Source organism: Hyperoodon ampullatus (genome assembly GCF_949752795.1).
Source record: "Hyperoodon ampullatus genome assembly, chromosome: 3".
Classification (NCBI taxonomy): Eukaryota; Metazoa; Chordata; class Mammalia; order Artiodactyla; family Ziphiidae; genus Hyperoodon; species Hyperoodon ampullatus.
The window spans coordinates 161,748,252-161,775,290 of NC_136916.1; positions in this window are offsets into that span (position 1 = coordinate 161,748,252).

Below are 27,039 nucleotides of genomic sequence, written 5' to 3' on the forward strand. Positions count from 1 at the left end.
GTCCCACTTCACTTTTATCTGTACAGGAACACCCCTCCCCCAAGCCTTGCAAAGTGGCTTAGATGGGTAGAGCCTTCCCTTGAGGAAATTCTGTGGCTTTCTGTAATGAATCATAATTACCACTAAGACTCGCAGAATTTGTCAAGTTGCTATAACTATGAGAAGGCAAGCTTTGGCATCAAATCTGCACAAGACTGAATCTTGGCTAAGGACTTATCAGATGGTTATTTTAGAAAGTCAGGAACATCCCTGGTCATTTGCATTTCCACATTAACATTACCAGATGTACTGCATCTTAAAAAATTCCTTTTTTATTAACTTTATTTTCTTTTCCTATGACTCTTTTTAACCTAGTCTGCTTACTTGTACTACTTTCTTTTTTTTTCCTAGCAATTCATCCATAATCATTTTCTCAGGAGTCTCTAAACTTTGCTTTCCTGTTTGTATAGATTTTTCTCTATTCTTCAATTTATATAGACTTTTCTCCATTCCTGAATTTGTTGGCAGTGTTTAATTTATTCCCTCTTTCATGAACCCTTTCTGGTTCCCTAAGAAGTTTGTACTCAGCTCCTGTCTGCTTTGCTGCATCACTTGAAACTTGCTTTGGCAATACTGCTCTGAGATGCCTGCCCTGGGCAGCAGTTGAGGTGCTTGCCCTCCTATCCACAAGGATGCCCCGAACAAAGCCACCCTGCCCACCAAGCCCAGCTTAAGGACTAGTCTTGATCTGAGCTTGTTAGTATCTTTCCCTCATAAGTTTCTTGAGTGATAGAGCAAAATGCAGTATCTACAGCAAGACCCAAGCAGTGTACCACATGGCAACCCTGCACTAAGTCAGTTGTTACTTTTCTTGAGTCTATAACTTATTTCTTTGATAGAGTCCTTGCCCTCAGTAGTGACTTTATGAACATATATACATTTTTAAGAATCCTAAGAAAAGAGTCCAGGTGAACACTGAACTTCATAGCAGATGGCTGTTTTCAGGTCCTTCTATACTCTATCCTTAAAATGGTTCATTTTGAAAAAATCCCTTGCCATTAGACCAAATCAGAATTGACTAGGTCTCAAATTCAATTATATTTCAGGTGGGTTATGCTCTTCCTATGCATGCTTTAGAGAAAACTGGTTTAAGTCTGCAGCAAATCTTATCCTACCATTTCCCTCTTTAACACTGTCCCACTGTCCCATGACCACTCCCCCCCAACTGCATATATTAATGTCAGTTTTGCCCTGCACAACTCAGGGGGCACTAGTGTCATAGAATAAAATCTATACAACCTTTGCCTATGGACTTGGTATGGCCAGTGAAGCCATTTTCTTCATGAGTTGCCCTGATCTACCCCTCCAGCTTTACTGCCTTCCACTTGCCCTCATCCTACATGCTGTATTTGTGCACAATGAATTGCTTTTTCCTAAACGTGCTGTGCTCTAATGTTCTGTTACCTTGCAAACACAACTGATACTGTATGGAATATTGCTACCATCATATCTGCTATTTCCACTCAGTCCTTTCTCTAGATTACTCTACAGAGGTTAATAGTCTTTCCTCTCCTACCTGATCATCATATACCTAAAAAAGATTTTCATTTGTCTTAGTGTTTGTCTCTCTCCCCTCCAGACTCTAAGGACCTTTGGGAGTGGGCTGTGTCGTGTTCACCTCTGACCCACAGTTCTTGTCATGGATCAGGCCCAAGGGAATTCTGAAAGGGTTAATATGGCAAACTCAGAAAACAGGCTCCCTTAGTTCCATTGTTGGCTCCAGGCTTCTGTCACTTACACACTGTGTTACTTGGTCAAATGACTTAACCTGTGCCACTCTTTCTTCAATAGTAAAATGAAGCTTGTAGTTCTATCTGCCATAGAGGTTACTTGCAATTAGTAAAGGAGTTAATACATGTAACATACCTAGAAAGGTGGTAAATGATAAATACAATTGAAACATTAGATATTAGTATTATATTGCTATAATTACTATAGCTATTGTATTATTATCTCTTTAATAATATTGCCAATGAGTAGTTCTCAAAATTTGGGATGCTAGAGAAATGCTTTTAAAACCCAGAATGCTAGACTTTAGGGTCCTGGAATCTGCATTCTTATACATAATTCCACATTTTTTAGACACATTTCCAACACTGTGATGAATCAGGTGGAGGTCATAAAATGTCGACCAATTCTAAGATTCTAAATTGTCACATAAAGATTATGCTGTATTCCTTATGGTGATTAATACACACACACAAACAAACATACCATTCACCTTTAGCTATTGAAATTAAAACAAACTTTTTTTCCTAGATTATCCTCAGTGTCAGAAATGTATGTGTACCTGAACATTTGCTCTCTTTCTTTACTGTATTAGTTTATATAAAAATCTACTTTTGGTGTCTAGCATTCATAACATTAATAATATCTCACATGTTTATTTGAAGCACTTTGCAATTTAAATTCACTATTCCACTTGCTTACGTTGTGATTTTTATACATATTTTATAGATTAATCTAGCCACTCAATTAAGCAACAGAATGAAATTAACTTTGCACTGTTGATGATAAAATATAAGAGGAGAGACTAATAAAAATCAGTATCTTGCAAGTTTTTTTGCATTGTAGGTCGAATAATAAATTATCCTCCCCAGTATCTGCATTTTAGTTGAAATTCTGGAGAATTCTATTTTCACAATTTATTGTATTCAAGGCAGGTGTTATTTGCTCTAAAAGCTGGCACATGCTGTATTACCAAGTGTGTATATGACAAGGGATTTGTAAAGCCAACAATTTTGAACAACTTCAGAGAGAATTTCATATTGATTTTTATTTGGCATGTAAAATCCAGGAAAAAACTCAGATAGCATATTCCCCCTATAAGATATAGACAATAACTAAAAGATTTTTGAATTACATTTGAGTGTGTATGTTCTTGTATGCTTATAGGAATGCCCAGTAATAATTACTTAAATAGAAAACATGGGTTAAAGAAAAATATAACTTCAATATTATGACTGAGAAGTATTTTTACTGTATGTATTTCTGCAGTAAGTTGCTTTTGAGTCTAAGACAACATTTCCAGGCCATAATTTTCTTCCTTGAATCTGTCTATGGAAGCCACATGTAGAAATGATGAGAAATTAGGGACTACAGTACAAGTCAAAAACATCCTTACTAGGAAGAGATAGTACAGACTTAGTATTAAGCTATAATTCTCCCTATACTGTACTTTAATTTTAAATACTCCATTTAATACCAAGAGATACATTCAAATACCCAAGAGATGTGAAATGCAAGATAAAATATAATGCTTATTTGTAAGTGGAACAAGTTAACTTTCAAAAGAGTTGGTTATATTATGTTTGTTATCCTGTTTTAGGTTCCATCTTATTTGGCTTTTTCTCCTACAGTATCTAATAAGACAGCATCTATACAATTCCTTCTCCTCTTCAATATATATGTTTTCAGCACCTACTATGTGCCCAGCACTGTTGTACGTGCTGGGAAAGAGGAAGAGCCAAAGGCCCCGCCCTCACGGGGCCTTCATTCTAGTGCGGAAACATACATTAATGTAAAAATAAATGAATATCTGTCAGATGCAGTGAAAAATGCTAGGAAAGAAACTAATTCAATGTAATGGGATGGGGGAAGGCTAGCAGGCAATATCTTAGAAAGAGGAATCAGGACCATACAAAGAAATGACATTTTATCAGAGACAAAAATGAAGTGACGGAATCTGTCTTGTAACTATCTGTGAGGAGAGCTTTAAGCAAAGGAACAAGCAGGCGCAAAGGCCACGCAGGAGAAATGTGTTTACGAAGTTCAAACTTCTGACTTTTCTATTTGCTGCCTCTGGCCACGCTACCAACTTTGAAACTTAGAAAGATTTATCACCTTCTAGCTTTTCGCTTTCTGTCTCAAAGGCCTAAATTTTATTTTCCTTTTTGTCTTTTACTAATTTTCTAAAAATAATTACAAAATCAGTACATGAATTCTGGTAAAAAATTAAAATTATATAACAGAAGTTCCCCTCTCCAGGCCCATCTCACCCCCCATCTTATAAGTAACTACTTTAGTTGCTTTTCATACTCTTATTTTTCATTATTTTTTCTTTGCCTTTATATGCATACCTATACATAAGGCGATATATGGGGGGGATTTCTGTGTGTGCTTTGGCAAACATATATATATATACTTCTTTGGTTTTACTTTTCTGCCTTATTTTTTTTAAATCTAAGGCTATATCTATGTCGGATCACTGAAGCTATGTACACCCTAGAATTAGCAGCCATTTCTGCTTATAATCAGATAAGAAAACTTAAGTCCACTGCTCAAACTTTATTATTCCTACCTTTTTTGTTTAAACACTGAATTCACCATGGTGAATTTAGTCCAAATAGGTACTGAAATTAAATTCTTAATTACATCCACCACGTAAAAAATTTATTCCCAGGCTGTCACCATTGTGATCCCCCTTTGTTTATATTGCCTTCTGACTTCAATTACTAAATATCTATTAAAATGTTTCCTTTCAGAAAATATTTAAATGTTCATGATGCTTTAGGTATTATGACCCCATGACCCCAAGACCTCACTTGCCAGGACTTTCTCTTTTTTAATGTATAGTAAATTCTGCCTTGTATTGGCACCCCTGGCTGCATTATTTCTATAATCAACCCAAAGCCTCCAGTTTTGTTTTACTCTGATGGTTACAGGCTTGAGAACAACTAAAGTAATTTTATATCTTTTGTTTGCTTGGCTCTTTGAGCTGCCCAGGGCTTTGCAAAAAAAAAAAAAAATTAAAATGTAGTTATGATGATTTTCTCAAAGTACATTCTAAAGTTTCTCATAAATGGTTTTTCAGATTGTTCTACCAGACTAATACAGAGAACCAAAAATAAAGGAATCGTTTTTTTTAACTTCCATGAAGTAAAAAGTTTTAGGTTTTAGTAAGCCAAAGGGCTCTAAAAAGTTATTTGTTTTTTTTTTCCTTTTCATGAGCAACTTACAAAAGGGCCCCTACAATATTCACAATTATGCTTACAATTTTCTTCCCACAACTAATTGAAGACACAAAACTTGCACCCACAAGCAGCCACCACAATGACCACAGAATGACAATGAAGTGGCCTACGGTCAGCAGTGATTCAGTACGCCTGAAATGTTTGCAATTAAACTTAATGGAGGGGAAATAGGCCTCTCTTTATAAGCGGTCATCTCCTTTTTTCCACTGATTCAACCACATCATTAAACACAAGTAAGAATATATTTTCTCTAAAATTCACAATTTGATTCAAGTGTCTGTGAACACAAATGAACGCAACTATCTGTTTTCTGCAGTACATTGAGAAATAAAAGATAACTGTTGTTAATTTAGATTTTCCAAATTTTAATATGGAGCAGAGCTGAGAAAATCAGAAGAGAGGTACAGTCCAGTAGAAAGGAAGCTATAGTTATCTAAACACACTATGGCAAAAGCAAGTTCCAAAATATCATTAAAGACCCCATAAAATATTTTTTTAGAGCTGTTGTGATCAGACATTTCCCCTCCTATGCGTACTTTAAAGAATAGGAAATTGAAAGACAAAACCAATAAAGTAAAATATTCATTAACACTATCAGGAAATCATCAATTAAGCTGACCCTCATAAATTGTTTAATAAGCGTTTATACTAATGAAGATCTCATTGAACCAGAAAATAAACATACACCACACCACTGCTGCCAGTGCTTCCTTTTGCCTCCCTTGCTTCCAGTCATATGTAACATTGAAAGACCATGGAATAGACTCTACTGCACCCTTTCTAGATTTGTTAAGTGAACAAATTTTCCTTCATACCCAGATCACACCCAGATAAAAATTCCCATTTTACTGACCCAAAAGTTAGGACATGGAAAAAGTGTCAATCTTTTTGGCCCACTGTTGGATTCTCATTGTTACCAACCTTAAATTTGTCTAAGAATTTAGAATGAATTTAGAACAAATTCTTTCCAGAATTTAGAATAGGAGTCTGCCATTATTTTATAGTGGAATCAACTATGGCCCCAAAGGACAGAATATCTAATTAGAAAATTATTGAGTTCTCTGAAAAGGCAAAAAATAACCCCACATAACTTGAAAGTCTTCAATTCATCTTGCAAATATGAAAGAGTAATTTTCTGCAGTTTAATTAAGGATTTTTAATCATTTAAGTACCTAGTATGATATTTGAAATATTTTACTCATAAAATTTTAGAATTTTTTTGGAATTTTAAATTATATTTTGTTACTCAATGAGAGCATTATGCTATAAATATCTTAAAATAATCAAGAAACATAGGCCAATCTTTATAAGGCCAAGATTTCATACAAAAGATTTCTCCAGCCAGTAGGAAGAGTCAAAATGGATCCTTAGATTTTCTGAAATTATTTTATTTATCCTCCCTTCTTGCTTTGCTATTTAATTGTTCTTTTATAAGTATCTTTTATCCATTTATTTGCTTGTTCAACAAATATTTACCCAAGACACATATTTTGTGCTAATGCACTATTCCAGGCCCCTACCTGGATACAAAAGGAAAATAAGACAAAAGTTTCCCCCATTATATTTTAATATAAGCAAAGGAAATATATACTGTGATATGTCAGAAGGTCCTAAGTGTCAGGCAGAAAACTAAATCAAGAGTTTGGACAAAGGTTCCCATAATTATAATTATGGGAAGGACACTCTTTGTCCCATGGGACCAAAGGATTGGTTAGCTCAGCTAAGAGTAACTGAACATTCTCCTGCGGTCATAGGACCACACTCAAGCAAGATACATTTCGCCTTTACAAGCACACAGACATGGATATTTATCCCACACAGCTGTTAATTGCATGTGGCTTTTCCCATGATTAATTAAATGTGGCCTTGACCTTTGTCTTTTCTTTGCTTCGTGTTACAATCTTTGCACCAAGCCAAACCATTTTTTTTTCAAAAATGGATTCTTCATCTCCCTTTGGATCTCTCGGTGGTATTTAATTACATTTTTCAATTTTCTTGTTTGGCTCCTTTCGGTGAAGACACATAGCACTAATGTGAATTCGCTGTCTGAAAAATTATCCATTATCTTACCCAATCTTCTGTAGTTGACAGGTTGTCCCATTTTGCAATAGAACACATGATTTTACAAAGTATATCTTGTCTAGTAAGGCATTCATAGAGCTTGAACAGAAATCACGTATTATCTCAAACAGTTATTCTCAATCCTGGCTTCATTTTTGCATCACCTAGGTAACTTTAAAAATATTGATGCCTGGACCTGGACCGCACATGGAGAGTTTCATTCAATTGTCTGAGGTAGGACTCAGGCATTGGTATTGTTAAAAATCTCCCTAGGTTCTTCTATTGTTCAGCCAAGGACTACAAGAAACTGGAATGACCCTTTTTGCTCAGCATGAGCCAGTATCACCGGCATAAACTGGGAGCTTTATAGAAATACAGAATCTCAGGCCCCATCCCAGACCTACTGAGTCAGAATCTTCATTTTTAACAAGACCCTGGGTGATTTGTATGCATACTAAAGTTCAAGAAGCATTGCCCTAGATATATACTTTCATTTTGTATGTAAGGCAATTAGGAGTAGAGAAGTTAAATCATTTGCCCGCAGTTGGTGTAGCAAATTAGGGGAGGGGTGGGGTGAGAAGCCAGGTGTTAGGTGTCTCAATCTTGAGCTGCTTCTCTTTGCTACATATGGTCCTCAGCACAAAGGACTGTCAATTTTTGTAAGTGACTGGAACCTTGATGCAAATAGAAAAAAAAAATCTCTGCATGGACTAATTAAGGAAGGAAGGAAATATATTACTGTTAAATAAGAATTAAAAATATTTTAAAATAAATGTCACTTCATATAGCAAAAGACCCTGAGTGATTAATATTGATAATTTTCTCCTACTTTAATGAGTATACATAAACTTGCTTGTCATAAAGGTCTTGTACAAACCTTTAGAAATACTTATGCCAATCAAGCAATATGTTTTCTCAAGGAGACTGCCATATCGTATTTCTTTTGTTTTGTTTTACTTGGTTAATCCTTTTATCAGAAATTGAACAAAAGCAAACCTTTTGTAGACATTAAGTATCATAAATTCCAAGGTAGTAAAATTAGCTTTAATGCAATTTTACCCTTCTGAAAAGCTATTTGATTGATGCTAAAACGTTTGTATGTGGTTAGAGCATATAGTATATTCCAAAAAAACTTTTTTTTTTCACTAAAGAAAATGCCTGGAAGAATTTGCAACCTAATCTGTACCCATCCAGCGCCATTTATTACCAAATGCAAAGATCTCTGAGCTGAGAGAAGGTGGCTTTGTTAATAAAGACTGGCTTGAACACCTCTGTGTGTTCATTTCGGTTCCTTAATCTTTAAGAAAAAATATGGTTACATCTCTCCCACTACCATAACTAAGAAAAATATTTAAAAACTCTATTTTCAAAGAATAGAACTACGTAGATTTAAGTTAAGTAAATTCATTTAAAATGAGGTAGTTCTGTCATTTATCATAATTCAAAACTATAATAAAATGTCCTCATGTAAAGTTGTAGTGTTCTGTTCTATTACATACCAGTATTTCCTTTTTAAATTTTGAGTCACTATTAATTTAAGTAAGTAATTATTTGGGTCCTTATTGAGTACTGTAAGTTTTCATCCCCCCATCCCCCAACAAAACTTGAGAAATAATTGTTCTCTAAGATAGTGCCATTTGTGTCTTATTTGAGCTATCAATCATCTTCATCAATTTTGGATGAACTGTCTCCTTAGCTGTTACACTTATGACAAATTAATTTCACATCAGAAATATCTCCCTGAAAGTATATCTTTCATCCATACCCTTTACTATAGGTTTATATGATTTTTATCTTAATTTACTCTCCACTCAACCTTTATAAGTTTTTTCTTTCTCAGTCTCATAATCAGGGTGTATTTTACTGTTTGAATCTACGAATCCCATTAAACTATTTCTAAGTCACAGGCTGCATATCAGAATTGGCTGTGCTGAATTCGGAAGAAGCATAAAACGTCCCTAAGGAAAAAACTGACTGTTTAGGAGATAATGAACACAGCTTCCTACTTTGACTAATAAGTTTGAAATCCAAAACTTGAAATTGTGATCCAAATTTTGTTCAATATTTTAAAAAGTGTACACAAACAGTTTTGATATGTGAGCTGTTACTTTAAAGACAACTTGAAAGAGTTTTCACTCCCTTTCCTCAAATTTACCTTTTACTAACTATGGAAAATAGAAAAATAGGAAAAGGGAATGAGATCAAGAAATGAAGAGAGAAAAATAGATATGTGGAGAACGGGAGAGAGGAAAAAGCAAGGGGTTGGGCAGGTAACATATCAACTGGAATAATTCAATAGTTAGAAGCATACATTGACAAGTATAAATGTCCTTTGATTACTGTGAGTGGGAGAAAGGGGGTGCTTTAAACATCTCTTCTTGTATATAATGACCCCCACAAACTACATTAAAAGAACATTACAGCTGTTTTAGGAAATTCACAGTTCAGAGTGAAATATACCATATGTCCTCGATACCTAAACACAGAAGGGTGCATGAAGATAGCTATTAGGCTGACTCCCTGTTGTGCCTAGGTACTGGAGGACATATGGTGCCTTTCACTCTTGACTAATGTTTCCTTCCTTTCATTGTTTCCTGCAGTAACTCAAACGTCTTCAGAGTGTTGTTCTCCAGTCTAAGGATTGAGTCTTCATGAACAACTATCCCCCACAACACACACATATGCATAAGCTTCTTCTTGCCCAAAGTGATTTTCCTCTGTATAACATACTGTACTTGGAAATACATACCCATGACTTACCAATCTGAGAACAAGTTAAACATATAACGATGACAATATTGCTATATGTGGGCTGCAAAATGGAACAAGGTGTTATAGATGGAAATGTCATTTTCTATGTCTGTGAGTCTCTTTCTGTTTTATAAAAAATTTCCTTTGTACCATTTTTTAAGATTCCACATATAAGTGATATTACATGATATTTGTCTTTCTCTGTCTGACTTACTTAGTATGATGATCAATAGGTCCATCCATGTTGCTGCAACTGACATTATTTCATTCATTTTTACACTTAAGTTGCATCCATGTCTTAGCTATTGTAAACAGTGCTGCTATGAACACTGGGGTGCATGCATCTTTTTGAATTAGAGTTTTCATTTTTTCCAGATATATACCCAGGAGTGGGATTGCTGGATCATATAGCAACTCTATTTTTAATTATTTAAGGAATCGCCATACTGTTGTCCATAGTGATTGTATCAATTTACATTCCCACCAACAGTACAAGAGGGTTCCCTCTTCTCCACACCCTCCCCAGCATTTATTATTTGTAGAGTTTTTGATGACAGTCATTCTGACTGGTGTGAGATGATACCTCATGGTAGTTTTGATTTGCATTTATCTAATAATTAGTGATATTGAGCATTTTTTCATGTGCCTACTGGCCATCTGTATGTCTTCTTTGGAGAAATGTCTATTTAGGTCTTCTGTTCATTTTTGATTGGGTTGTTTGTTTTTTTTTGATATTGAGTTGCATGAGCTGTTTGTATATTTTGGAAATCAATCCCTTGTTTGTCACATCATTTGCAAATATTTTCTCCCATTCCATGTGTTGTCTTTTCATTTTGTTTATGGTTTCCTTTGCTGTGCAAAAGCTTTTAAATTTAATTAGGTTCCATTTATTTATTTTTGCTTTTATTTCCATTACTCTAGGAAATGGATCCAAAAAAATATTGCTGCGATTTATGTCAAAGAGTGGTCTGCCTATGTTTTCCTCTAGGAGTGTTAGAGTATCTAGTTTTACAGTTAGGGCTTTAACCCATTTTGAGTTTATTTTTGTATACGGTGTTAGAGAATTTTCTAATTTCATTCTTTTACATGTAGCTATCCAGTTTTCCCAGCACCACTTATTGAAGAGACTGTCTTCTCCATTGTATACTGTTCCCTCATTTTTCATAGATTAATTGACCATAAGTGCATGGGTTCATTTCAGGGCTTTCTATCCTGTTCCATTGATCTAGGTATCTGTTTTTGTGCCAGCACTATACTGTTTTGATTACTGTAGCTTTGCAGTATAGTCTAAGGTCAAGGAGCATGATCCTCCAGCTCCATTCTTCTTTCTCAAGATTGTTTTGGGTATTTGGGGTCTTTCATGTTTCCATACAAATTTTCAATTTTTTTTTCCAGTTTTGTGAAAAATGCCATTGGTAATTTGATAGGATTTGCACTGAATATGAGATTGCCTTGGGTAGTATGGCCATTTTAACAATATTGATTCTTCCAATCTAAGAACATGGTGTATCTTTCTATCTGTTTGTGTCCATTTCAATTTCTTTCATCAGTGTCTTAGTTTTTGAAGTACAGGTCTTTGCCTCCTTAAGTAGGCCAGCATACTTTTTGCTCTCTTCTTTCCCAGTCTCTTTGTATAAAGAGATAAGAGATAAGCTATATTCCATTTAAATTTCATTTTAAGAAAGTACATTTATCAGATTTTTAACCACTAGGCCTTTGGAAATAATAAAAATCTATCAATCATATTTGTTCATTTAGTTGGTCAGAAGAAAAACAAAATGCTTCAGCTTTCTTCCCTCACTTACTTAGCCAATGATCTAATCCTAACTCATTTTCCTCTCACCAAATCCCCAAGAAACAGCATTGAATGGAGAAAGTATAGAGAAAAGGGGAAAAATGACAAGAAATTGAAGGATGAGAAGAAAAATTAGACCAATGGGAGAGATCAGAAAAGGCACCACATATCTTCTGGGGGACAGAACTGCTGGGCCACTGTATCATATGTATAACATGCAGAACTGTGCTTGGTCACCCAGGAAAAAGGCTCACAAATACCTAAAGTGGATTAAGAGCATGCCATCTGTGTGTTTTAAGGAAGAATCCTGGTGGAGATGGGACACAAGGCAGCTTGTAGCAGAAAAAAGGCATGACCCTGGAGGAAAAGGAATCTGCTGAAGTCGAAGTTCTGCTAATTTCTTCTCATTGTGTGGTCTTGGCCAATTTACCTAACCTAATCTTCAATTGCTTATGAAGAATCCTTCATTGAAAGAATCATACTTAAGCAGAGTATTGTGGGAAGACTAAATGAGATCACCCACATGAAAAGCATATTGAAATACATTATGCATATGCTCAGCAAATCCTCCCATCTCCCGTCTCAGCAGCCCTGAGGTGAAAAGCTTCTGAGACACCATTTCCTATGAGCTGGTGAAGTTTTCCAGCTGGGGTGCAAAGACTCTTGCCAGGATTGGCCCAGAGTATTTGCTGAGAGAAAATTAAAATGAAAATATCCTAAGTTTATTTAACTATCTTAACTTTCAAAAAAATATATTTCTTCCATGTCATATATGATTTATTCCTAAACCACCAGGAATCTTCTAACCCAGATATTCTCCCTGCTTTCAGAGCAAGGCCCAGTCATGTGAAATCAGGAATCCTACTTAAAACAATCTGCTTGTTGACTGAGAGATAATTAGAGCCCCATCAGTTGATTCTCAGTCCAGAAAAGTTTCAATCGGTATTTTCAACTTGGGCAGAGGGAGCTATATTTGAGTCACTGGTATAGAAATTTATTAACCTCACTTTTGCCAGATTATCCACTCAATAACTGTCAAGTTCCATTACTGTCATTCACTTGAGGTGTTTAGAGGCAGGTGAGTGCTACGTCTCCTCTTCCTAGTAGCCTCATTATCAATACCGTATGCTAACACATATATATGGAATTTAAGAAGAAAAAAATGTCATGAAGAACCTAGGGGTAAGACAGGAATAAAGACACAGACCTACTAGAGAATGGATTTGAGGATATGGGGAGGAGGAAGGGTAAGCTGTGACAAAGCGAAAGAGAGGCATGGACATATATACACTACCAAACGTAAGGTAGATAGCTAGTGGGAAGCAGCCGCATAGCACAGGGAGATCAGCTCTGTGCTTTGTGACCGCCTGGAGGGGTGGGATAGGGAGGGTGGGAGGGAGGGAGAAGCAAGAGGGAAGAGATATGGGAACATATGTATATGTATAACTGATTCACTTTGTTATAAAGCAGAAACTAACACACCATTGTAAAGCAATTATACTCCAATAAAGATGTAAAATAAAATAAAATAAAATATTTAAAAAAAGGTATGTAAGCCTAGGCTATGCTAAAGTAAGGGGAAAAAAAAAAAAAAAAAAAAAAAAACAAACCTCAGAGGTTAAAATAACAAAGGTGTATGTCCACTGCAGGTTGACTGGAGGCTCTGACCTTGTCTTTGTTATTCTCATTCTGGGACCGAGAATAAAGGGAACATTGCCAGAGGCCATGGCAGAGGGCAAAGGGAAAGAGTCCTAGAAGTCTTATAGCGGCAATTAAATGCTCAGTCAAGAAGTCCCTCTCACAACGTGCTACTAATCATGAACACCAAGGTTCAATGTCCCATGAAAGATGAATAATCAGAGGACTTTGATGCAAAGCATTAAAAACTGCCTCCATATTTCATAATGAAAGCAAGTCTCAGAAAAATTTCCCACACAGGCAAACATTTATTAGCAATCAGGCACAAAATCAGTCATATGATTATTTATTTGTTTTTAATATTTTTTTTTGTAATAGAGTCCAGTCAGAAGACATAGCCTTGCATGATGTAGAGAGAACACAGAACAATGAGCCTCTAGACCTGGTCGAAAGGTATTAGTTTGCTGAGCTGGCTGGATTATCGGACTGATAGGACCCAAATAATTATGGTGGTAGGGCCACTGACATAGATTGAACATTATCCATTTCATCCATAAAGTTATTTCTAGCAAACCATATACTAATTAACAAAACATTTGCTGTCAATTTCGATAAGGATCTTTGAAAAACTTGAATAGCCACCTCTGGCAGTGGAGTTCTATTTAGGGTAAATTAAATGCAGACTGACTGTCCCTTGCTTCAAAACAAGTCGCCTTAAAACTCAATAAGCATACAAAAATAAACTTGTATTTCTCATGCATCTATAATGTACAGCTCATAGGGGGTGAGTTCCTCATCTATCTGTGGGTTGGCTCTACTCCACATGTCTCCCCTCTTTCTCTTAGGAATAACAAACTTCCAGGAACATTCTTCTCTGACTATGGCAGAAGCACAAGAACTCAAGTGGAAACATGCAAGGAGTCTTGAAACCTAGGCTCAGAACTCGTATAGTTACTTCCACCTCTTTCATTGGACCAAAGCAAGTCTCACGGGTAAGGTCAGAATCAAAAGACAGGAAAGTTCTCCCCAGTCATGATGCAAGTTATTACAAAGTTACATAGCACAGGCATGGAAATGATAAGGGGTACAGAATAATTACAGTCATGATAGCAATCTAACATACAGCCCTACAGAACAGATAAAAATTAACTCACATATCCATATGTCATTTTGCTTTTCATTCCAGTTTTCAAGTTTCAGAATTCTCACTGCCTACAGTGGATTCTGATCTGTGCAGAACCCGATCATGTGACTCCTAGTTGGGGTCTCTGACAATTACTGCTTTAGTAAAAACAAGTGTTTTCTGATAGCTCTAAAGTGTACTGGGCAGAACAAAGGAAAGGAATTAGATTATTCTTCCAGCAACTTGAAGCAGAATAAGGAATCAAGATAAAGGACTTAATTCTATAGCTATTTTGAGTTAAGATCAAAGACAGTCAATTCTCAGAACATGAAACAAAAAGGTGATATGAAATTTTGTCCCTTTCAAGTATAAAATTATACAGATGACTCACATTTGTTTGACCATACACCTGCAGTTTATGCTTTACAGAGCCTGGCTAATAGATTGAAAAAAAAAAAAAAAAAGGTTCCCTGTGAGGTGTTTAAAAATCATTGAGTTGGAATGTTGCTACAGAGTACATAAATTTCAGAAAAAATAAACAAATTCTGAAGAGAATTTTAGCTTTGCCTGATATCTGGTCAAATTGTCACCATAAAAGCCTGTTCGTGGGTACAGGGATCTGGGGAGTGACAAGGTGCTATGCTCTCCTGAGCAGGGAGTCTCGCAATAAGCCCGAATAATGCATGTAGTTATCTCGAAAACTATAAGATGAATCATCATTTTCTCTGAATTTTATTAAGCAATTTTAAAGTTTACTGGCAGCAGATAAAAGGTGAGATTATGACCTGGTCCATGTTGGTTTCTGCAAGTGTAAAGGAGATCTAACACTGATGATGTACAGGAAGCATATGCCCCCTTAATTACACAAAGCATTAAGTTACTTACAGAAGAATCGGGAACCATATGGCCCATTAGAATGAGAAGTCAGAAGGTAACGGAGACTAGGATTTCTGTGCTTTCTAACTAATAGAGATGTCATGCAATAGAAGGTTCTTTTTATAACTAGAAACAGTGCAGAATTTCATCTTTTCATTTGGCTCATTCAAAAGCTTTTTACATTGTTCTAAGAATGGCTGTGGGAGTGCAACACCCACTTTGACCGTTTTGACTCAATTTGTCATATCTGTGGAACAGCACTTACTAGATTGCATCATGATGTCACTGTTTATTTACTCACAGAAGTGTGGGCTCTTCTAGGTCAAGGGCTCCAGCTTATGCAGCTGAGTTTATCTATTCTCAGTCTGAGCAAACTCTTAAGACTGAGTCATCGCTGATGTCTCTAAAGGCTGGATGATGTTTATCCCAAAGCTAACGTTATATTTCTAAAGAGAAAGTTGACATTTTGTGAAAAGAAAAATTATAAATATCATTTTCTTCCCATATATAGTAGATCCTGATGATGAAAGATAGTTGAAAGACCAGAAAGTGTGTGTTGCTTTAGAGGGTAAAAATGGACCAAGTAGCTTTATTTTGAACTTCATACCTATACCAGGATTGGATTTTTGACTTATTTTTCAAAGATGACTTTAATAAATCATTTTAATTTCTAAATCATGAGATTCTCAAGTGTATAAGTTAGGAACAAGTCTTTTTTAATAATTGTTTTATAATTGTTTCACAATATCTGTCTGGTGATGGTCATTGTGAAGATGCAGCCACAAGAAAGATGACCCTTGATTTTGACCTTGAGCTTGCTGGTATAAAGGTAAAAAAGGCCAACATACTAGCTTTCTATTTTGCTTTGTAAAGAGTGCCAGGATGGGGAACAAAGTAAGGGGAGTTAAACCACCATATTCCTCATCACACAATAGCCTTTAACTTCATTCTTTAAAATTATTTTATTAAGCTTGAGATATTAGAAAGACCTACTTGTGCTTTCATCTTATTTATAGTGCTTCTTGGAAAAATCAAATTTGCTCTAAGCCTGAAACATCAGAATTACATTTTCAAGCAAAGGACAGGATTTAAATGAATATCACTAATTCTTTAAATGGATAAAAATATAAATAATTTAAAATTATCATTTATCAAAGTTGTGATATTAAGCAGCCTTTTTAACGTCAAAATGTATCATGTGCCATCGTACATAATAATAATAATTTAATATATGTTAAATAAGAAAATGGATGATGGTTAAGAGTGAAATGAAATCAACAGTTCTTTGAAGTAAATGTGTAATTTTTAATTACCATATCATTAAAATAAATGTTATACATTGGTAAAAATACTATGTGTGTGTACTATATACATACAAGCAAACAGTTTTTAATAACCATATACTTTGGAGACTGCTCATAATAATCTTGATTCTGTCCCCTCTCAGGGCCCCACCTATTAGGTTAATTAAAAGAGAGATGTATAAGAAAGTAATGCAAAGACATCACTCTGTTCAAATGCAGGAATTTTTTGACTACATTTTACTGACCTTTGCCAAATGTGATCACAACATTTGGTGGTTCCGTTTCACCGGGTTTTGTGTTATGAAAAAAATACTTCTGAAATGTATTCCTAGCTTCACTGCAATACCAGCCGTTGCCAAACAAGCCCAGGAATCTCAAGGCGCACCTGCTTGTGCTGCATTCATATATATATATACATATATATATATATATATATATATATATATATATATATATAATACATGAGAGAATAAAACTTAAAGGGCAGTGTAAATCCATGGTGACTTGCATGTGCTCCCTGTACTGGGTAAGTTTCAGGGAGTAGGAAATTAGGCAAGAAGGTGAAGAGTAACAGTGAAGTACATGTGGAAAGGATTTTCTCAAGTGTAAAGAAATAAGCACATTATTAAATTATTTGCATTGCTTCTTAGGGTGAGAAATGTATTTCTCAATTTTATTTTATTCTCAAATTTATTTTCTCAATTAGAGGGAAAAATAGGCCTTTGAAACTTAAGTAATTAAAAGACAAAAATAAAGACAAATAAGCACAGACTAGAATGCTTATGTTAAATCTTGTAGATGCTATGTTATTAATAAAAATGTATGCTGTACAAAGGTCTCCATAATCTGTTTTCATCCCTGTGCTACATTCCTGCTATTACATGTCATATCCTGCATTTTGGCTATAACAGACAGCAAGGAGATATCAAAATTAGTCCTTATTACACCTTCACATCTGCTGTTCCTGGAATTTTCTTGGTAACTTCCTACTAATATTTTCAATCCCAAATCAAATGACCCCATTACATGAAGCCCATCCAGAATTCTGTGAGCATTAGTTGCTGCACCTCACCACACAGTACCACATGCTCCCTCTGCTATGGCTCCTGTGACATGTAAAAGTCAAAATTATTCACTCTCCTCATTAGATTGTAAGCCTCTAAATGTAAAGAAATATTTTATTTGTTTTGCATTTCCAGTGCCTAACATGTAATGGGCCCTTTAGAAGCCTCATAAAGTAACATGTATATATTTGAGACTAAACTGGACAATTTATAATAGATGGAAAGTGTGTATCAAAGATATCAATGTTTGCAAATATAGTATTTTTAACAATTTAAATTTTTAAAGTGTAGGAAATTTCCAACTCCTCTAGTCTAATATAAAACAATATTTTTCAAAGGAAAGATGTCTTTAAATCTACATACAAGTGATACAATCAGGCTATCATATTATGCCTCTATAAGATCACTTTAATATGCTGACATTGATATTTATCTTTCTAATGTAAAGCACTAGCTTCACTCGTCCTATAAACTCCTTAAGAATAGAGTTCATACCATAGAATTTTGTGCAACAAACCAACTCAGTAACCAACAAAAATAAACACCAATAAATGCTCGATTATGTTTTTTATATATATATATAAATTTATTTATTTATTTTGTCTGCGTTGGGTCTTCGTTGCTGTACGCGGGCTTTCTCTAGTTGCAGCCAGCGGGAGCTACTCTTTGTTGCGGTGCGCAGGCTTCTCATTGCAGTGGCTTCTCTTGTTGCAGAGCATGGGCTCTAGGCACGAGGCTTCAGTAGTTGTGGCTTGCTGGCTCCAGAGCACAGGCTCAGTAGTTGTGGCACACGGGCTTATTTGCTCCACAGCATGAGGGATCTTCCTGGACCAGGAATCAAACATGTGTCCCCTGCACTGGCAGACGGATTCTTAACCACTGTGCCAAGAGTGAAGTCCCTTGATTATGCTGATGTTAAAAAATGTCTATTGCATGTATTCCCTAATTTTTATGTAACGTAAATGTCTGTGTGATGTTTTTCTCTTTTTAGGATGCCTTAATGTTCTCTAGTTCAGTTAATCATCACAGAGTACTTCTTCCTTTTATCTAAATTCCCTTCCTAGCCCATTTTGCTGAGAATATTTTACATATATTTGAAGATTCAGCTTTCCCCTTCCCAAGCAAATTGTCTCAGGCCATTTCCATCCCCCATCCCAAACTAAGTCAAACACTCCAAACTCTGTGTTCCCACTTAATAAACAATAAAATATGTACATCTCACTGAATTATAATTGATGTCTCAAAATATGACTCCCTTATTTGAAAAGGGCCATGTGGTCTTCATTTGTATATCCCGAGAGCTTCACATAGGACTCTGCACACTGCAGATTCTCAATAAATGTGGATTTAATGAACTAATGAATGAATGAATGATGTTAAAGACAAGCACACACATCATGTCAGTGTGCTGTGGTCCTTTCAGTAGCACAAGTGTGTAAGCAGAAAACTGTGAGCAAGATCAAATGTATAAACACTGCTTCCAAATTACTGTTTGATCACTGCATACAGCCTGAGTCTTAAACATAAGTTGAAGTCCCCTGAACACTGTAGGAACTCAGTAAGTAATAAAACATGATGAAAAGGCTATTTTACTAAATTGACTACTTATTCTAAACCTTGATCTTTTGGAGAAAAACACACTCATATCAAAGTAAATATCACTGACATAATTAAAATTCAAAGATCAAAAATGTATTCAGAGTTATTATACCATACATTATTAGGATATAAATACCCTTGCTTGCATGATGTACTATAGAAATTGGGAAGAAAGTTCACATTTGCATATCAATGTGCAAGTCACCAAAAAAGGAACAGTTATAGAAAGAAATCTTTACCATTAGAGGAAAAAGGGAAATTCTTTGAAGCCATATCGTTTGGTTAGAAGAAATAGTTAACTAAAAATGGAATGCAGGTTCCTCTCAAATACATTATTAAAAAAAAAAAAAAAACAGTCTTTAAATGTGGCCCAATTGCTACCTAATCTTTAATCAACTTGGAACACAAGTCATAACAGAAATTAAAAGAAATCCTTTGATATTGGCTTAAGTGTGAGGTCTCAAGTGCATGGCCATCAAACTATAGGATTTATTGAAATATATATTTCTGCTCTGTTAACATCAAACAGTTTTTTGTCCTTTTGTTTTTTATTATTTTTGGCTGCATTGTGTCTTAATTGCAGCACGCGGGCTTTCTCTAGTTGCGGCAAGCAGGGGCTACTTTTCGTTGTGGTGCACGGGCTTCTCATCGCAGTGGCTTCTCTTGTTGCGGAGCATGCGCTCTAGGTGCACGGGCTTCAGTAGTTGTGGCACATGGGCTCAGTAGTTATGGCACATGGGCTCAGTAGTTACAGTGCACGGGCTTATTTGCTCCATGGCATGTGGGATCTTCCCGGACCAGGGCTCGAAACCGTGTCCCCTGCATTGGTAGGCGGATTCTTAACCACTGTGCCACCAGGGAAGCGCAACGTCAAACAGTTTTAAAGAACCCAGAAACTAGGCAGATGACAATAAAAGTAGCCAAACATGTATCGCCCTGTAATGTACAGTTGCATCTGCCTCTCCCTGACATAAATTTGAGTTTGTGACCAGTGGCTTAAATTCTACTTCTTTTTCATATTTTTTTAAAAATAGTGATCAAAGAAGCAACCCGTTTCAAATTTTCTGCTTTTCTTCTTCCTCTGCCAGACTCCTAAATGTTGCAATTGTGTGCAACACTCTTGGACGCTCTTTTCTTCTCTCTTTGTACTTCATACTTAAGCATCCTTTCTAGGCAGATGATTTTGAATGTATTTCTCAGTCTAAGACCTCTCTTTAGGAGGTTCCAGAGGAACCACACACCCAACTTCATACATATATCTCTTTTGGAAACCTTTTATGTACTTGGAACGTAGCATATCTCAAACTGAACTCTAGGTTTCCTTTCCTCAATTCTCCACCACCTCAAGTGTTCTTCCTTTCTGTTAAGGCTAATTCCATGGACCCAGGTGCTCATGCCAAAAATCTCCAAGTCATGAGCGTCTCACTCTCCTTAGGCCCCTATACTCAATCCATGAAATCTTAATTGATAAGAAACCTCCAATTAGAAAGAGAATCCATTCACTTTTTCATCTCTAGGTCTGTTTATTAGTAGTCAGGCTTCTCCAGAGAAACAGAACTAATAAGATGGGCATGTGTATGTATATATGTATATATGTGTGTGTCTGTGTGTGTGTGTGTGTATATGTACACACAGAGGCAGAGAGACAGACAGAGAGAGATTTATTCTAAAGGAATTGGCTCACATGATTGTGGGAACTGGCAAGTCTGAAATCTATAGGGTAGGCTGGTAGGCTGGAGACCCAAGAAAGAGTTGATATTGCAGCTCAAGTCCTAAGTCATTCTGCTGGCAGAATGCCCTCTTCCTTGGGGGAGATCTTAAGGCCCTTAACAGACTGGATGAGGCCCATCCACATTATAGAGGGTAATTTGCTTTACTCAAAGTCTACTAATTTAAATACAAATCTCAAATTAAATATATACATGCACACATATACAAACATATATATGTATATGTATGTGTGTATATATATATATCTCTCTTCACAGAAACACCTAGAGTAGGGTCTAGGCCTAGCCAAGCTGAAACATAAAATTCACCACAACAGTCTCCATCCCTACCACCATTCTTCTAGGGCAACTGGTAAACCAACCAACTAGTTACTTTACTTTCGATCCCCTGGCCTGTAGGCCAATTTCCACACTGCTGTCAGAATGATCCTTTTTAAAATACAGATTGGGTCAAGTCACTCTTTCCTGCTTAAAATACTGAAGTGGCTTCCAGCAAAGTTAGAAAAATCTGAAGCCATTACAGGCGCTTCTGGTCTGGTCCTGCCTACCTTACTGAATTGAATCTATTTTCTCCCTTGGAATCCAAACATTGAATCCCTCTATTTTCTCCCTTGGAATCCGAACTCTAACTCTATTAATCCTCTCTCAGATCTCAGAGTACTTTATACTCTTTCCCACCCCGAGGCCTTCATACACACCTCTTTTTCTTAGAATGCCCCTCCCCCAACACTTCACCTAATGAACTCTCTGTCCTTCAGGAGTTGTTTAAATGCAACTTCTCTAGCCAAAAGGCTATTCTTTATATCTACCATTATAGCGTGCACATCTCTTGCCAGCATTATCACAGCTTATTAGAATTATATCCTTCACTTATGGAATTGCTTGAGGCCTATCACCACCCACATGCCTGTGTGTGCCAGCTCCCTCCCGCACACTGCTACATACAACACAACCAATTCCATGAAAAGAAAAAAGAAAAGACAGTCTCCTTTTCGTCCACTGTGGTATACTTGATATTTGGCACCATACCTTGCATGTAACAAACACTCAAAAATGGTCATTGAATGAATGAGTAGATACATAAGTGAATGAATGAATAAATATCATTATCATCTATGGTTAAAAATCATTGGGGAAAAAGAAATGTTTTATAGGAAACTAGTATCTTAGAATCCATTTTACATAGGGGAATTCTGGAGAATGTTAGAATAATAACCATTTCTTCCCATAATGTACTACATTTGCATGTATATGTTCCATCTGTACCATACCCTCCTCTTAACAGATAAGAAACTGTGGTGTGAAAAGACTGTAACTTGTCCAAGGTGACAGGAAACATTCAAATAAAGAAAAACAAAATCATTGAACACAATTTTAAGTCAACAAACAAAACAGAAAGCAACCTGAAAATGTTTAATATTTATTTTTATTGATAAAACTCTAGTGAAGATATGGTCAAGTATGTCAGTGAAACATAACTGAATTCTGGAGAGAGAAAGTGCTGAGTGGTGTATTTATACATCCCCTATCATTCAGGCAGTTTCAGGCTCACCAGTGCGTGGCCATGTTCAAATAAAGTCCATTATTTTGTTGAGAAATAGGAAGGAAATGCTTCTAATTTCTATGCTTTTAATATAAGCTTTAGCAATTTAATTGAAACTTAAAAAACACATCAATACATACTCTCCTTTGTTGGTCTTGAAGTTTTATATTAATTAAGCAAAAAGATTCTTTACATATATTTTCTCCACACTTCTTTGTTCATGTCAATCAGGTAAGATAGACTTTGACAAAGTTCTACCTCAATTCTAAACAGAATGGGTTCAAAGTTTATGAATATATTTTATCAGGGCTCAGATTCCATTCAGGGAGACAAAAATAGGTTTGTTGACTTAGTTATAGAGCAACTACTTGCCAACGTGTATCTCAATCCATCTCTAACAGTTTAGTTGAAAGCACAGTTTTAAAACATATAGTATATTTTATTCTGCTTACTTCTCAAGATTGGAATGAGCAATAGTCTACAACAAACAGAGATATTTCCAAACTACGTATTGTTTGCTCTTTTTCGTGTTTACAAATGCTTTGTTGGCAAATGTTGAACTTCTTATCATAAACATTCCTGAATAATGTAGTGACAAGATCCTATTTGAGCTGTTTATCTGCGTTAAACTGCATTTTTCTCCTCATCCATTACAAGCAAAAGCCAAATTTTTAGTACTCCCTTGCCTAGAGCTATAAGGAAAACAGCAGAAACTACTTATAGGCATTTTTTTTTCCCTCTGTAAATACCTGGGCTCATTGAAAAGAGTAACTATTGTCTCAGAAAGAGAGGTATCAGAAGAAAATCCTTTCAGAAATAGGAAAAGAAGAGAGATTTCCTCCTGGTGTAGGCAGAGTATAAGGTGCCCAGTGGTCTGCACTGATATGTTCCAAAGTTATAAGATCTCTGGTTGCAGGGAGCTTTCCAAGGCCTCAGAGAAGAATAGCTTCCTGGTGTCCACAGGGAAACTAAACCCAGGCCTAGAGCTCACAGCTTGGTCAGCATATGGCCAAGAATGGCACAGAAACTTTGAAACTCAAAAGCATGGAGAAAAAATGGGCTGAGATGCTTCCAGCACAAACATTATACGGTGAAGTTGAAGGTAAAGCAACAGAAGATGGTTACGTTTTAATTAATAGATCATGGTTTAAAATTTCTAAGAAAACTTAATGCTACAGATCTTGGCTATCTAACCACAGTGAAGTACTATTTTGGTATCATTATGCAAATTGTGCCTTAATAATCCTATATTGGAATAGAGAGTTTGTATATATGTGTTATTAGACGAAAAGCATCCTGACCAGACTAGGGATTATGCTTCAACAGAAAAACCAATCTGCATAATTTATTTTTACTACCTGTTGATCAAAATAAATGAAATCACCTGACCTTGAATCCATGTGACCCACATATAGAAGGCATTACAAAATTATTTGTGAACACAACAAATGGTCAAATATGAACCAAATATGATCTACATATCTATTTTTCCTATGCTTTGGTTTGAGAAAATTCTAAATCTTAAATTAATTATACTAAGTGAAATAGCCCTTAAGCCCCTGAACACTTTTCTTTAAGGTGTGTATGTTTCTTCTACATATATTTTATTCGGACAGATCTTGGAGTTTTTTTGTTTTTTTTTCCCCAAGATTCATAGTAGGTACCCAATAAATATACACTGAAAGAATGAATTAATTATATTGGTAATAAATGATAATCATAAAATATCCAAATGCTTTGGAAATAGAGAAAAATACGAAAACATTTCTCCATTCCTCTTAGAGGAAAGCACTATTGAGTTACTGTTCATCTTTCTAGTCCTTTCCAAACGTTTGTATAAACATGTATATGTTCACGTAAACATATCTAAATGAGTTCACACTACATATTTTCTGAAACTTGTTGAATTGTATCCCCTGAAAGATAAGCTGAAATCCTAAATACCAGTACCTATGAAATGTCAACTTATATAGAAATAGGGTCTTTTCTGATGTAATCCAGTTAAAATGAGGTCTTTAGGGTGGGCATTAATCCAGTGTGAGTGGCGAAGAAACAGAGCTATAAGAGACAACACAGAGAAAATGCCAAGTGATGACAGAGGCAGAGACTGGAGTGATACCTACAAGCCAAAGATTGCCAAGGTTTGCTGGTGCTACCAGAAGCCGGGAGGAGGCAAGGAAGTATCCTCCCCTAGAGGCTTTGAAGGAGTATGGCCCTAACTACATATTGATTTGGGACTTCCAGACTTTGGAACTGTGAGAAAATAAATACCTGTTCTTTTAAGCCACCTAGTTGTGGTAATTTGTTATGGCAATCCTAGGAAAACTAACGTCCTTCTTTTTTCACTAATAATAAGTTTAGACATCACTTCTAGTTTCCATAATAGTGTATATAATTCTTCCCTATTTATTGTATAATTACACTTACTGCAACACATCTTAACACAGTCTTTTGCTCAAAGCTAGTAACTGGCAAGCACTTCTTAAGGTTTCTTTGGAACAGATTTCATTGTTTAAAGAAAGCATGCTTTGCCTATGGTGAAAGTACTTGAACAACAAATGTTGCAAACATGAATCAAAACTCCCTAGACCCATAGAGATAAAGAGAGACAACCATGTCCTCCTAGATAGTCATTTCAATAATGTTGTGAACTTACTTATAGTACTTGGATTTCTTTTCCCCCTGAAATTTAAAGTATTGCATTAGGTCAGCCTATCACTAGCAAGTTATTTATGGAGAAAATAATTCTTTCCCTCCACCTTCCCTCCCTCTCTTTCTTTCCTTCCTTATATATTTCGTTCAAGTGTAATGCACAGGTCATAAGGGTACCACTGAAAGAATTTCCATGAACGAACACAGCCATATAATAAGAACAGAGGTCAAGAACAGGTACCTTATCAGCAGTCCTGGAACCATCGTCTTGTTTCCCTTTACCCTCACGAGACCTAAATTTAGGCTTTTATCTGTTAACCAAAAATTGCATGGTAATTAAATCTCACCATAACCTCAATATCTCTCAGTGTTTCAACTACTCATCTACCAACCCTACTGAGCCCCACTTAATTCTCCCGCACATTTTCTGCCCTTTATCACCCCCCACTCTGCGTTACAGCCACAAAGAACCACCCCGATGCCAGAAACCCACCTTGCCCCTCATGCCCATGAAACATCGCTCTTATCATTCTTTGTTTCTAAAACACCCTTCTGACTCTCAGCTCACCTCCATCCTGTTCTCTCCTTTTCTGCCTCACCAGATGGTCCAGATCTTTAAGCATCGCCTCCCCACACCTCTTTCCATTCCTTCCCCATGGCTTTGTCAGGGGCCCCTTCTAAGTTCTTCTTGAGCATGATTTTCTTTATCGGTGTCGCAGCACTCACCACACTTGAAGAAAATTGCCTGGATCCTTCTGCTGACTGCTAACACCCCAAAGCACCACCAGAATAACCTGTTGATCAAACAAAGCCAAGGTTATTAGCACACTGCAGCAGGGGAGAACACCATCTTGACTTACTTGTGTTTTACTTACTTGTGTTTCAGAAGGGGAGGTCAGGAGTGGATATTTATCTTTGTTTTGGAATCTGGGTGCAAGTAGTGGAAGGTAGAACCAATTGTGATATAGTTTAAGACTGCTGGACACAAAGACGTGAGGAACTTGTCATGAGTCTTAAAAAGTAAACATCTGTTTGGTAAATGATCTTTTTGCAACCTGTGATACTGAGATACAGGCTTATCTGCTCAAAAGAGTAATCTCTTGATCAAATCAATTGGGTTTCAGGACTTTCTTAAAGCAAACAGTAAAGTCCTATATTGCCATGCGGTTAGGATTATCTAACTAATCGTGTCCGCGCAGCTAGTCAGGTGACCTGGTACTGCAGTCCCTCCAGGAACAGTGCAGCCCCTCAAGGGCTGTGGTTGCAAATGCATTCATTGTTTTCTACTCACCGCTTTGGGCCCTGTAGCTGCCGCTCTACCGCTTCTTTCTCCTTTCCCGCTTCCTTCTCGTTTCCCGCCCGCGGGTCTAAATTCCGCGATGTTTCTGTCTTCTCGCGAGGTTTCGTGATTCCTAGTGTTCCCACAGCTAGTATTTTTTTTTCTCTCTCTTCCCGTCGCTGCGTGCAGTTTGCGGTAGAACCAACCACTTGATCTGCCTTAGTTTGCCTGTGTCAGCGGCCCACAAGGTGTTCACCTTGGTGTCTTTTAACCAAGTGACTGGCTAGTGCGTGTACAGTAGCACTTCATGCCCGGGACTTTTGTCGTTCTGGAGGCTTAATGTGTTGCCTCTTTCTATCACAACAAACCCCAATCCAGAAACTATTGTTAGCCAGTTTTACGGAGGTGGCATCTACAGGTAACACACTTCACGTGGCAGGGCCGAGGTTTCAGCCAGCTACCAGGCTCCTTCCTCCCTCCCTCTTTCTTTTTTCTTTCCTCCCTCCCTCCCTCCTTCCCTCCCTCCCTTCCTTCCTTCCTACCTACCTTCCTTACTTTCTTTTTTCTTAAAATTAAATAGCTAAAATGTAAGCCTCTTTATTGATTTCAGGT